The sequence below is a fragment of the Phallusia mammillata genome, chromosome 5 (assembly GCF_965637545.1).
Source record: "Phallusia mammillata chromosome 5, kaPhaMamm4.hap1.1, whole genome shotgun sequence".
Taxonomy (NCBI): Eukaryota; Metazoa; Chordata; class Ascidiacea; order Phlebobranchia; family Ascidiidae; genus Phallusia; species Phallusia mammillata.
This window is the reverse complement of record NC_137256.1, coordinates 14,803,000-14,816,314: the sequence shown is the minus strand read 5'-3', so window position 1 is coordinate 14,816,314 and position 13,315 is coordinate 14,803,000. Positions and strand designations below refer to the sequence as shown.

At 37.8% G+C, this 13,315-nt stretch overlaps 1 long non-coding RNA gene across 1 annotated transcript; it reads right to left on the bottom strand.

The window, feature by feature from the left end:
- Positions 1 to 167: 167 nt before the first annotated feature.
- On the bottom strand, positions 168 to 2,376 carry LOC145230639 (uncharacterized). The gene is made up of 2 exons (XR_013860712.1): positions 866 to 2,376; positions 168 to 515 (listed from the first exon to the last, which is right to left on the bottom strand). It is a non-coding gene; the product is annotated as an uncharacterized LOC145230639 (long non-coding RNA).
- Positions 2,377 to 13,315: the final 10,939 nt, after the last annotated feature.

Sequence of the window (13,315 nt, the reverse complement as noted above, 5' to 3'; positions counted from 1 at the left end):
TTTTTTTCCTCTGCATAACTACTAGACAGACTTCAGGCTTATGATAGGAATGACAACTTCACTTGTGCTGTGAGCTTGATGGAGAATGTAGGTAGCAGCTCTGAGTAACAGTGGCCCAAAGTAGGGTTTACTCAAATAACCAGCTTGGGCCAAATACCACACACAACTGAGGAACAAGTGCAAGTTTATTTTCATTTCAAGTCAACATGTGATAAAATTTCCAACAGTGTTGTGAAGGCTATTGTGAAAGGACGCCTAGTCTGAAATGTTTGTCTGAGTTTTGCTTAAGTGGCATTGCACATGCTTCACTGAAAAAAAAAGTTTTATATAATGTCAAAATGAAACTGGAAAACAGTGGAGAAATTGTAAATTCAGAATTAGTGCAGCAAGAAGAGGGCTTGTTGCTACATGCAAACATCTAGCAGCCATAGCTCTTATGGTTTCCAAATTTCACATCACAGAAGAGCTATCTGTTAAGAAAAGTTGTACAGATCAGCTTCAAACGTTTCACCACCCTGCAAAACAATTGAAAAGTAATTACTTACTTTATTTATTACATGCACTGTATAGTGGTGACTTGTAAACCTTGTTTTCTACAAATTAAAAAATTGAATGAAACACAACTGAACAAAGTAAGTGCAAGGAATGTTAACCAATGAAAGTTTCGCATAACATCACCAAAATTTAGGGATATTATTTTGGCAACTGAAAGAAGAAATATGCAAAACTATGTGACTCTAAGTTTGCACTGTCCACAGAAGCAATATGCCATGGCAAAATGTATGAAAAAAGGGCATTGTTCAGCAAAACAAAAAATATCCACATGAGTCCAGTAGGTCTGTTTATTGACAACCAACAGCCATACCTTGCTGCAACACCAGATGCAAAAGCAGAGGAAACTGATTTGGTTAAGATTAAATGTCCATGTAGTAAAAAAATCGAAATTATTACCGAAGGTGCTAACTTCCCATACCTGAATTTGTGAGTGACAAATTACAAAACCTTCAATCAAAAAAAATCGTAAATACTACTTTCAGATTCAAGGACAAATAGGCATTGCTAATAAGCAGTACTGCTACTTTGTGGTGTATGAATTCGGAGATTTTTAAGTTTTCAGATTCAAGGACAGATGGGCATTGCTAATAAGCAGTACTGCTAGTGCTACTTATCATGTATTTTTTTACAAAAAATACATCATACTTTTTGGGCTCTTGATTTAGGCTTAAAATCTTTTTTAAACCACCTTTATTGTTTTGTTGCCATTTGGCAACATAAAATAATGTAAGAAACAAACCACAAAAAAGTATTCACAGAGACCAAGTTTGTTGGTAATCATAATTACTGTCAAAAATACACACACCTAAATAAAATAAAAACATGGATGCTTTAATGCAACAGCCAGATAGTCCTATAGACAACCCACAAACAAAACACATCGTCCTGGACAGAACTGCCATAACCTAACTGGCATACACACAAAAAATGTAACACTTATCTCTAACAATACATTGCCTAACATTTGTCCACATAAAACAAACAAACAAAAAGTTTATTTGACAGGCGCAGCATAACGAGGCATGGATTGCTTTAATATATTGTATATTTTAGCTAGTTCTATGACTCTTTTTCCTTTTAGCATTGTGGTTAGGAATGTTAACAAATACATCAAAGGATGTAAACAAATCTTGCACTCTGATTCCTCTATCTGCCATAATGCTGTCTTTGGGTTAAGAAAACTCTGAGGCATTTTAGTATAGTACAGAATCTTCTATTACTTGCCTATCACTTGCACATCCTCCATAAAAATTACTTAGGAAAGTCACCAGCCCTTTTGGTAAAATTCCAACCAGAATCTTTATGGTACTTTTACATGTTGAAAATGTGGAATTTTGAGCTTTAACATTTTTTTTAATTATTTTTGTGTCGTCCAAAATAACTCTGGTAGCAGGAAACTGCTGTACTTCTCGTGCTGGCCATGTATTAATTTCTTTCATCTGATAGAATAAATAAATTATCGGTTTTCAGTTTAAGGGTCATAACGCTTGATAGCCACCTTCCTTTTCTCATGCAGTTGACTATTAAGTGGAAATTTATGGCCACCTTTACTTTCCAGGCAATTTGGCACACAACAGTATTGTGACATTGTATCAGCAAATGATCAATTTCTTAAACTTTTCTTTCAAACGTTCGACTTCATCAGACAACAGTAGCCCCGCAATACTTTTTTTTTTTTTCTTCTTCTTCACGGGGTTCAAACCCAGGACTCTCCCGGGGACGAATCCCGATCAGGGTTTTTTATGTCTGTATGTGGGTCAGGCGCGCCAGACCGTTCGGCCAAGTTCCTGCCCAGCCCCGCAATACAAATCCCCTGCTAACCATAACTGTTGCGTGGCGACATCGTGTGGTCATTTAATATTTTAATTAACTGCCCCATTACCGTATTTGCTTGATTGTAAGCCGCGGCTTATATTGTTTTTTAGCTGCCGTTAGTGCGGCTTATAATCGAGGGCGGCTTACAATCGGGGGCGGCTTATATTTTAGTATTTTACCGAAATTATTTCTACACTCCAACATTGTAAATAATGTGGGGTTCAAAACATGTATGTGTGTACAGATTATACGTTCTGTTGGGTACAGTTATCAACGTAACTAACAGATATGGGCAAATAGTCATACCATATAACAACAGAAAGATGTATTAAGAAACAATAGTGTCAAAAATTTCAGGGTGCGGCTTACATTCGAGGGCGGCTTACATTATTTTTTTAACACCTCGACATGCGGCTTACAATCGAGGGCGGCTTATAAACGAGGGCGGCTTACAATCGAGCAAATACGGTATCTGCTGGTTTTTATTTTTAAATTACAGATGTAACGAAACAGGTTTATATCATATATATACCATCTATTGACGCCCCAAAAGCCCAGATTAATTTTCAACTTGATGTACAGATTGAGCTGCACATTGCACAATGTGAAGATCAATTTTAATTGTTTATTACGTCATAATGTATATTGTGACGCTTTCGTACCTATTTTTTCGCATTGTTTTCACACAATAGGCCAACAAAACGTCTGTCGCATATGGTTGTTAGGCTGGTAATACTCTTTTCAGTAACACAAAATCTGTTTAGGGCAGTTTCAAATTCAAAAGTTTTGGCCAATTAAGGAGGAAGTAATTCTATATTCTTTTTGGCATCAGTTTGTGCAACTGAAAAAGTTAAAATCAAAGTGAAAGTGAAAATCGACCGTTTCCATTGCTAAACAATAGACTTTGTTGCAGGGCCCCCGAGAGCGAAAAAATATGCCGGTGCAAGTCAATTGATGGGCGCCTCTTTCAACACTATAGTCATGTCCAGAATAGTTTATGCGCTGGTGATCAAACATTTAATAGGTTCATTTTTAAATAGGTTTAATAGGTTGCAAGTTGGCCAATGGACCATTTTTCACCCAATAAACAGCTTGGACAAGGACGCCAAACCTTAAGAGTTTTGAAAACCTAAAATTCCTATGCTTGACTGCCGCGCTAGAGCAGGGGTGGGGAACCTGCGGCCTAAACGCCACATGCGGCCTTGTATGTCAAAATACATTTTTGAAATGTTGATATTACAGACTGCACTAAAATTCTAAGGCATTTCAGTAGGACTACCAAGAGGCAAGAGCCCAAGGTTCTTTGAGTTGCAAAAGAACAATTGTTTGAGCATAATCGAATGTCTTAAACTCGTCTGTGGTGTCACAAGCAAGGATGGCAGTACGGTACGATGGTACGGTACGGTACGGTACGCAGCAAATTTCATCAAAAAGTACGGTACGTAGGTACGGTACGCAAAGAAAGCTGAGGTACGGGTACGGTACGTGGTACGGTCCTTCACTAGAGCGTACCACCGTACCAAAAGCGTACCGTACCACCGTACTGGTACGCATATTAAATGTTGATTAAACGGTCATATTTGAATCGTTACCATTTGCAGATAATATCAAAATTGTCTGAAACTTGAATTTAAGTTGTTTAAAACATGATTTCATCACAGTGTCCCTGTACCAAAATAGTGCTCAAAAAAGTTTATGACGTCACTGCTTAATAATGCGTGCTTACCATGCAAAAGGAGGGTTACGCGCATAGGCGCCGAGTGGGCGGTGGCGGGGTGGTTTTGTAAAGCACGGTGGCGGCCACCGTGGATATTTTGATTTGTTTGTAGCGGTATAGTACGAAACATCGTAAAATCTGAAAAAAATTGGGAACAACTTTGCTCTCAAACAAGTATGCTGGCATAAAAGCAACAAAACGCGTGGAAACTGCAACGTGTTTTGGTTAGAGCTTTGTTTATGACGTCAAACAAATTGTTGGCAGTGAATGTATGGCCATTATTATGAACAATGTGATTGTACTGTAATGAATGGTTATAGTTTAGACCAGGGGTGGGCAAACTACGGCCCGCGGGCCGCATGCGGCCCGGCAAAGGAGTTCATGCGGCCCGCCAAATGTTAGCAAATTTTAAAGAGAAAGTTACCGAGCAACGCTGAATAGTATTATAAGCACAGGCGTACAGTTTTGAAAAACAATAAAAAATACCGAGGGTGCGACTTGCCGATACCTATACCATGTGCAGTATCTGTACCCGTACCATACTTAGGAACTAAACACAGATACTTTTTATATGCTTTAGCCTGTTGTTTCTGCCACATTATTATGCAAATAGTCACCTGACACAATTTCTTCGTTCGATAAAAGTACATAAAAGTAAAAGCGATTCACGTTTTTAAATACAGCCCACTTTGCACTGTTGACGCCAAAACTTAGGTCACTTTGGATTAAGTTTAGGTCGTTACATTACTTTGCAAACGGACAAAAAACGGCTTTAGAATCGTTAACACAGACCCGCACAACACCTAAAGATGGATACTAAAAGCGGCTCGCCTTGTTTAATGTTGGCGCAAGGAATTTATTAACAAAAATCGTGCTTGTTTAAATGCTTGTTTATTTTAAAACAATTACAATTGTAGTGTTTCAACCAATGTTTGTCCAATCAAGTGACAACAAACGTATTTGCACATAGCTGAAAATATGCTATGTGAATATTTTGAGCTAGATCAGGCGTGCACAACCTGCGGCCGTACGGCCACATGCGGCCGTGGAGACGAGTTTGTGCGGCCGTGACCATGTATATTAAAATACATGCCCTCCTGGCCGTAATGTAACTAAAACTATTTTCCCAAATATTTTGATTTTTAAACTGCAAAAAATGGATTTCGTAGAACTGGAAAAAAGATTACCAGCCTAGTAACTATATATACAATACGTCAGGTTTTTTATCTGCTTATTGTGTACAAACAATGCGACAAAACAGGCACCGCAATCGTCACAATACAGATTATGACATCATAAACAGTTAGCTTCGTTTAGCTAAATTAAGTACCAAGAAAGACATTATTAATCTGAGCATTTTAGGTGGCTTTAAATGGTATATATATGATATAAATCAAATTCTTTGCACCAGTTATTTTAAAACAAAAACAAGCAAGCAATTGGCGGCCGTTGGTGAAACACTATGCGGCCCCATAAGATTAAGAACTTTTGAATGCGGCCCTTGCACTGAAAAGTTTGCCCACCCCTGGTTTAGACCGAACGTAGCAAAGCGAAGTTGTACGGTGGCCCATGAGGGCAACGTGCGAAAAAGTTTAAATCGCAAAATATATTTAAAAATCGACATATATATTCAGATCGCGATTTCAATATTCGCCGATCGCGATTTCAATATTTGCCGATCGGGATTTCAATATTCGCCGGTCGCAATTTCAATGTTTGCCGATCGGGATTTCAAAATTCGCCGATCGAGATTTCAAAATTCACCGATCGCGATTTCAATATTCGCCGATCGCAATTTCAATATTCACCGATCGGGTTTTCAATATTCGCCGATCGGGATTTCAAAATTCACCGATCGCGATTTCAATATTCGCCGATCGGGATTTCAATACTTGCCGATCGCAATTTCAATATTCACTGATCGCGATTTCAATATTTGCCGATCGCGATTTCAATATTCGCCGATCGCAATTTCAATATTCACCGATCGGGTTTTCAATATTCGCCGATCGGGATTTCAAAATTCACCGATCGCGATTTCAATATTCGCCGATCGGGATTTCAATACTTGCCGATCGCAATTTCAATATTCACTGATCGCGATTTCAATATTTGCCGATCGCGATTTCAATATTCACTGATCGCGATTTCAATATTTGCCGATCGCGATTTCAATATTCGCCGATCGGGATTTCAATATTTGCCGATCGCAATTTCAATATTTGCCGATCGGGATTTCAAAATTCGCCGATCGGGATTTCAAAATTCACCGATCGCGATTTCAAAGATGAACTCTCAAAGCTGTGGTAAACCTGTGGAAGAACATTTTAAGTTTTGTCCTCACTGTTCCAGAAAGACATTATTAATCTGAGCATTTTAGGTGGCTTTAAATGGTATATATATGATATAAATCAAATTCTTTGCACCAGTTATTTTAAAACAAAAACAAGCAAGCAATTGGCGGCCGTTGGTGAAACACTATGCGGCCCCATAAGATTAAGAACTTTTGAATGCGGCCCTTGCACTGAAAAGTTTGCCCACCCCTGGTTTAGACCGAACGTAGCGAAGCGAAGTTGTACGGTGGCCCATGAGGGCAACGTGCGAAAAAGTTTAAATCGCAAAATATATTTAAAAATCGACATATATATTCAGATCGCGATTTCAATATTCGCCGATCGCGATTTCAATATTTGCCGATCGGGATTTCAATATTCGCCGGTCGCAATTTCAATGTTTGCCGATCGGGATTTCAAAATTCGCCGATCGAGATTTCAAAATTCACCGATCGCGATTTCAATATTCGCCGATCGCAATTTCAATATTCACCGATCGGGTTTTCAATATTCGCCGATCGGGATTTCAAAATTCACCGATCGCGATTTCAATATTCGCCGATCGGGATTTCAATACTTGCCGATCGCAATTTCAATATTCACTGATCGCGATTTCAATATTTGCCGATCGCGATTTCAATATTCGCCGATCGCAATTTCAATATTCACCGATCGGGTTTTCAATATTCGCCGATCGGGATTTCAAAATTCACCGATCGCGATTTCAATATTCGCCGATCGGGATTTCAATACTTGCCGATCGCAATTTCAATATTCACTGATCGCGATTTCAATATTTGCCGATCGCGATTTCAATATTCACTGATCGCGATTTCAATATTTGCCGATCGCGATTTCAATATTCGCCGATCGGGATTTCAATATTTGCCGATCGCAATTTCAATATTTGCCGATCGGGATTTCAAAATTCGCCGATCGGGATTTCAAAATTCACCGATCGCGATTTCAAAGATGAACTCTCAAAGCTGTGGTAAACCTGTGGAAGAACATTTTAAGTTTTGTCCTCACTGTTCCAGAAAGACATTATTAATCTGAGCATTTTAGGTGGCTTTAAATGGTATATATATGATATAAATCAAATTCTTTGCACCAGTTATTTTAAAACAAAAACAAGCAAGCAATTGGCGGCCGTTGGTGAAACACTATGCGGCCCCATAAGATTAAGAACTTTTGAATGCGGCCCTTGCACTGAAAAGTTTGCCCACCCCTGGTTTAGACCGAACGTAGCGAAGCGAAGTTGTACGGTGGCCCATGAGGGCAACGTGCGAAAAAGTTTAAATCGCAAAATATATTTAAAAATCGACATATATATTCAGATCGCGATTTCAATATTCGCCGATCGCGATTTCAATATTTGCCGATCGGGATTTCAATATTCGCCGGTCGCAATTTCAATGTTTGCCGATCGGGATTTTAAAATTCGCCGATCGAGATTTCAAAATTCACCGATCGCGATTTCAATATTCGCCGATCGCAATTTCAATATTCACCGATCGGGTTTTCAATATTCGCCGATCGGGATTTCAAAATTCACCGATCGCAATTTCAATATTCACCGATCGGGATTTCAAAATTCACCGATCGCGATTTCAAAATTCACCGATCGCGATTTCAATATTTGCCGATCGGGATTTCAAAATTCACCGATCGCGATTTCAATATTTGCCGATCGGGATTTCAAAATTCGCCGATCGGGATTTCAAAATTCACCGATCGCGATTTCAAAATTCACCGATCGCGATTTCAATATTTGCCGATCGGGATTTCAAAATTCACCGATCGCGATTTCAAAATTCACCGATCGCGATTTCAAAATTCACCGATCGCGATTTCAATATTTGCCGATCGGGATTTCAAAATTCACCGATCGCGATTTCAAAATTCACCGATCGCGATTTCAATATTTGCCGATCGGGATTTCAATATTTGCCGATCGCAATTTCAATATTTGCCGATCGGGATTTCAAAATTCGCCGATCGGGATTTCAAAATTCACCGATCGCGATTTCAAAGATGAACTCTCAAAGCTGTGGTAAACCTGTGGAAGAACATTTTAAGTTTTGTCCTCACTGTTCCTGTAAAATTCCCACTGCAAATGAAAGTTAGGTTGCTGCACCTGATAATGTTTCAGAGGGAAAGAAGTTAAAAAGGCTGCTTAGCTTTGACTTTTTTAATGCAAAGAAAAAAGATGAAAAAGAATCATTTCACTTTAGAGGAAAGATGAAAAAGACCAATTATCAGACATTGTAAAAACAGCTACAAACTTTTTTATCCTGATGGTAAAGAAGTGCTTACAATACCAGGTTCGAATGAAGTCTTCTGTCTCCAAAAATACAAAGATGAACTCTGTAAACCATACTCCAAAATATATCTTTACCTCTGCATGATTGAAGAAGAGGTTTTGTATGTCAGTGATGATGACAATGAGGGTGATTTGCCCAAACACAACTGGAAACATTACATTACTACAGACTCTGATGTTTTAAATGAAAATCAAAATAGGTATGTAAACCTACATCTATTGTATAATGTGCAAATTTGTTTATTGCATTTGCATTTTAGGGAGATTCCATCATGTAGCTACACAAAGGTTTCGTTGAGGTGTCCAATATGCAACCAGAAATACCCCAAAAGTGAAATTGAAGAACATGCTGATGCATGTTTGGAGAGCCGGCAGCAGCCATATGCAGTCTCGTTATCAGATTCTGAAATAGTAGGTAGACAAACAAGTATTGTTGAGCCGACGAGTTGCAACCTGACTAGTATGGAAAAGAAAGAAAAATTGTCAGCAGCCTTAAAAATGGCAGTTATAGAAGTGGATGGTGGTCCAGCATTTTTCTCACCTATGACTTTTAAGTACATTGTTGGTGGAATGGAAGCTGCCACTGCATCGGTTCCGAAGGAGATTAGTGGTTCTCAGTTCGCTTCCATCTACAAACAGGTGAGTGGAACGGTGGCATTTGATGTATGATCAAATAATAACATCTCTGTAGAAACAATGTTAGCATACAGTACCATCATGTAGAGCAACATGCTAAGTAAATAATGTTTATTGAGTTGTAAAAGTTGTGTTACTTCTTACTACACATGTAGTATGGCATTTTTAACAGTACTTTTTTAAGGTTTTTCATTCCGAGACCGAAGATGTGTTAAAAGCTGTTTTGCAAACAGACGAAGGATTTACCATGTCTTAAACGTCTTAACGGTAGAAAAAAATATGTTGTCAAACGCGAGTAAACTTGTTTATGATACTCCAGAAACCTTTTATAGCATACCATGTCGGTTAAAGCGCAGAATCCATAACATGGAATACAATACGACAGCATAAAGGCCCGGAATTATCCAGAATTCGACAGTTTCAAGCGCCTAAAAGTAGACGGATCGAATCTAAAAACGACCAATTTAATTAGTGGATTTGTGTAACCTTGATACTGATCATCTTTACTGAAGTTAGAATAAAGGCCAAAAAGAATCAATAAAAAAATATTAATTGCCTGACAAATCCTAATGTTTACCATCTGAATGTGCAAAAACTTGCGTGCCATTTTCAAATGCTCTGCGTGCCACTTTTGGCACGCGTGCCACGTGTTGGACACCCCTGCTTTAATCCCTTACTACCGTTTTCGCTATGCTAGTTTCACTAAACCTCGTGGTCGGTTTGGCGGAATATTTTTCGAAACCAACGAAGTTACATACTGTTTAAAGTACAACAACAAAACTTTTTTCTTTAACCGTAGTTACGTTCAAGGCTGATTTGCAATGTTTTCTAGTAATTTGGTATTTTACTTCACATATTTATTATTTTGTTTCGTTTTTTTGTAAATGCATGTTTACTTACCACGTGCATAAGGGCCGAATATTGAAATCCCTATCGGCGAATTTTGAAATCCCGATCGGCAAATATTGAAATCGCGATTGGTGAATTTTGAAATCGCGATCGGCGAATTTTGAAATCCCGATCGGCAAATATTGAAATCGCGATCGGTGAATTTTGAAATCCCGATCGGCAAATATTGAAATCGCGATCGGTGAATTTTGAAATCGCGATCGGTGAATTTTGAAATCGCGATCGGCGAACAGTGGCGGCTCGTGCCTAAAATGTCTGGGGGTGCTGCTCCAATTTTTATCCTTTATAGGACAAATATAAGTTGGCAATATATAGAAAAGCCACATTTCTAGTTTTCTAGTCATTGTTTTGTGTAGAAAAACAAGTAATACGAATCCTAATTAGCAACTCCATTGTGACGTAATGGTTGTTACGCAATAATGTACACGGGTGTAAACCGCAGACGGTATCATTGGGGAATTTTGTTTACTTGCACAGCGACAGGCCAAACTCAATAACATTTAGTAATAATGTGGCACAAATACACACGTGACACAGACTCGAAACAAAGCGGTTGTAAATACGGTAAAACACAACAACAGTATATAGAAAAAAATTATTAATAAATGAGTCAAAAAAGGTCGAAGTATTTCAATTGGACAACATTTAAGAAAAACTGGTTATAACAATGACTACTAACTAACACACTTGCTATTCAGTCATTATTATGGTCATGTATCATTTAAGTACCTTATAGCCACAGTCAGCATTTTCAACATATTCCATTACACGTCACAGATTATAATTGCCACACACAAAAATAGCCATAAAGCTTTTTATTTGTATCATAACTGACAAATTCAACAACCACATTACATTTGTGTCAGAACTTGTTTATTCAACATCTTTTCTTAATTTTTGTGTACAACTATAAATTGTTTGTAAGTTTCTTAACTGCTAAACTTTCTGCTTTATTTGGTGGCAAATAGCTTATAATTCCTTTTTTGAAGTACAAAACTCTGCAAGCTTTGAAAATTACAACACTCTCACTTAAATTTAAAACATATGATTAAACCTTGTGCTTCTATTTTACAACCAAAATGAATCATAAAGCTATAGTTTAAGCAAAATAATTGATAGCTTCTTCCTTGATTTCCAAATGACAACCAAGAAACCGTGTTTTTTTTCTATTTAGTGCTATCACTGCAAGTGCAAGTCTTTTTGGAAATAATGGTGTTCCTTAGGAAAGTTTGCATCCTTTTCAGTGTTGACATCCTTTTCAAGAACCGTTTTGCTATTGAGAGACTCATGGAAATTGCTGGCTAGCTGGCTTTTCCTTTAAAAGTTTCAGTAATTTTCTAACAACAGGATATGTTTGGTGGTCACTACTATCTCCCCTGTAGAATGTTCATTCTTAAGAAACATTTCCTGTAAAACAATTTAGCAGCTACTGTTTAAAGAAACATAACATGTCCATTATATCAATACACAAGATTGCACTTGGTTGCAAATACTGTCCACATGGTGTGTTTTAAGAAACCAAAACTTGAAATTGTCATCACTAAGGTATTTCAAAATTCCTGTTGCTTGTGCAATGCTTGTTCTGCATTTAATATTGCCTGAATTTCAGTGAAGCATTTAACTTCACAGTGTGAGTAGTTCTTGTGGTTGCTTATTCCTGCATGACATTTTTGGAATAGAAGATGTTTTATCCCATTTTTCCTAACTTTTTTTTCAGGTTTTTATTATAAAGGTTAATCGTGACTTTTCAAAGTGTTAGATGACCTTTTTCTTTTTCAAGGTGGTAGATACACTTTCTAATTCAATGATAACTGCAAAAACTGAAGCCCACTTACAGTCATCTTAAAAATTTACGACTAACCTTCAAATTCAAACAAATAAATCAAAACATGGCAAAAAAATTGTTTAACTGTACTCACTGTCGAACTTAGAATATAGTACACGGGTTTGGCCAAAATCCATAGAAAACATGTTTAATAGAGAGACTTTGGGTTTGGCTTTGGAGCACAATAAACCCGGAACAGACAACACAACTACAGCGGCCGGTTCACACGCTGCGTGATTGGTGGAGCTGCGCGAGCCGCAGCACCCAGTCGCCTATATCGCCCGGCATGTAGCTTTTCCAAGTGCGCATGCGCACAAGTGTAAAACGTCACGATTCGTCATGAAACTGGAGCTGCAGTTCCACCATAGATAACATATTCATGCCATAATTTTTTTAAATGAAAAAAATGCCGATCAAGGCGGAAATTATACTTATAAAAATTATACTTAGGAATAAAAAATAAGTATCATGAAAGTTATCTGTATTGTTGTGGCAGGAATATTAGCACGAGCCGCCCCTGTCGGCGAATTTTGAAATCCCGATCGGCAAATATTGAATTCGCGATCGGTGAATTTTGAAATCGCGATCGGTGAATTTTGAAATTCCGATCGGCGAATATTGAAATCCCGATCGGCGAATATTGAAATCGCGATCGGTGAATTTTGAAATCCCGATTGGCGAACATTAAAATCGCGATCGGCGAATATTGAAATCGCGATCGGAATATATATGTCGATTTTAAAATATATTTTGCGATTTAAACTTTTTCGGACGTTGCCCTCATGGGCCACCGTAAAGCTGGGCGAACGGCCAACTTCTTTAGGAAACGTCTTATACACAAAACACAGTTTGCTAAATGAATAAATGCCATTGAATGTTTATTCGTCAATAAAAAAATTAAATCATATTTATTTAACTACTGTTGAATTAATTGACATTGTGACGTCATATTCCCTGTACATATGTACATGTTTACTGTACAGTAATAAAATGTTTGAATCACCAAAATGCCTGAGGAAAACGTTTTGTGATTTTTTCTTTGCTACATATTGCTATATCCTAATTCTATATGTCATTAAACATATGTTACCAATACCAGTACCAACTACTGTTTATTAAGTACAATTTCTGTCCTGTTCCCGATTGAATACCTGGATTTCATGCAAAACTTCATGGCAACTTTTTATTTTCAACATGGAAAC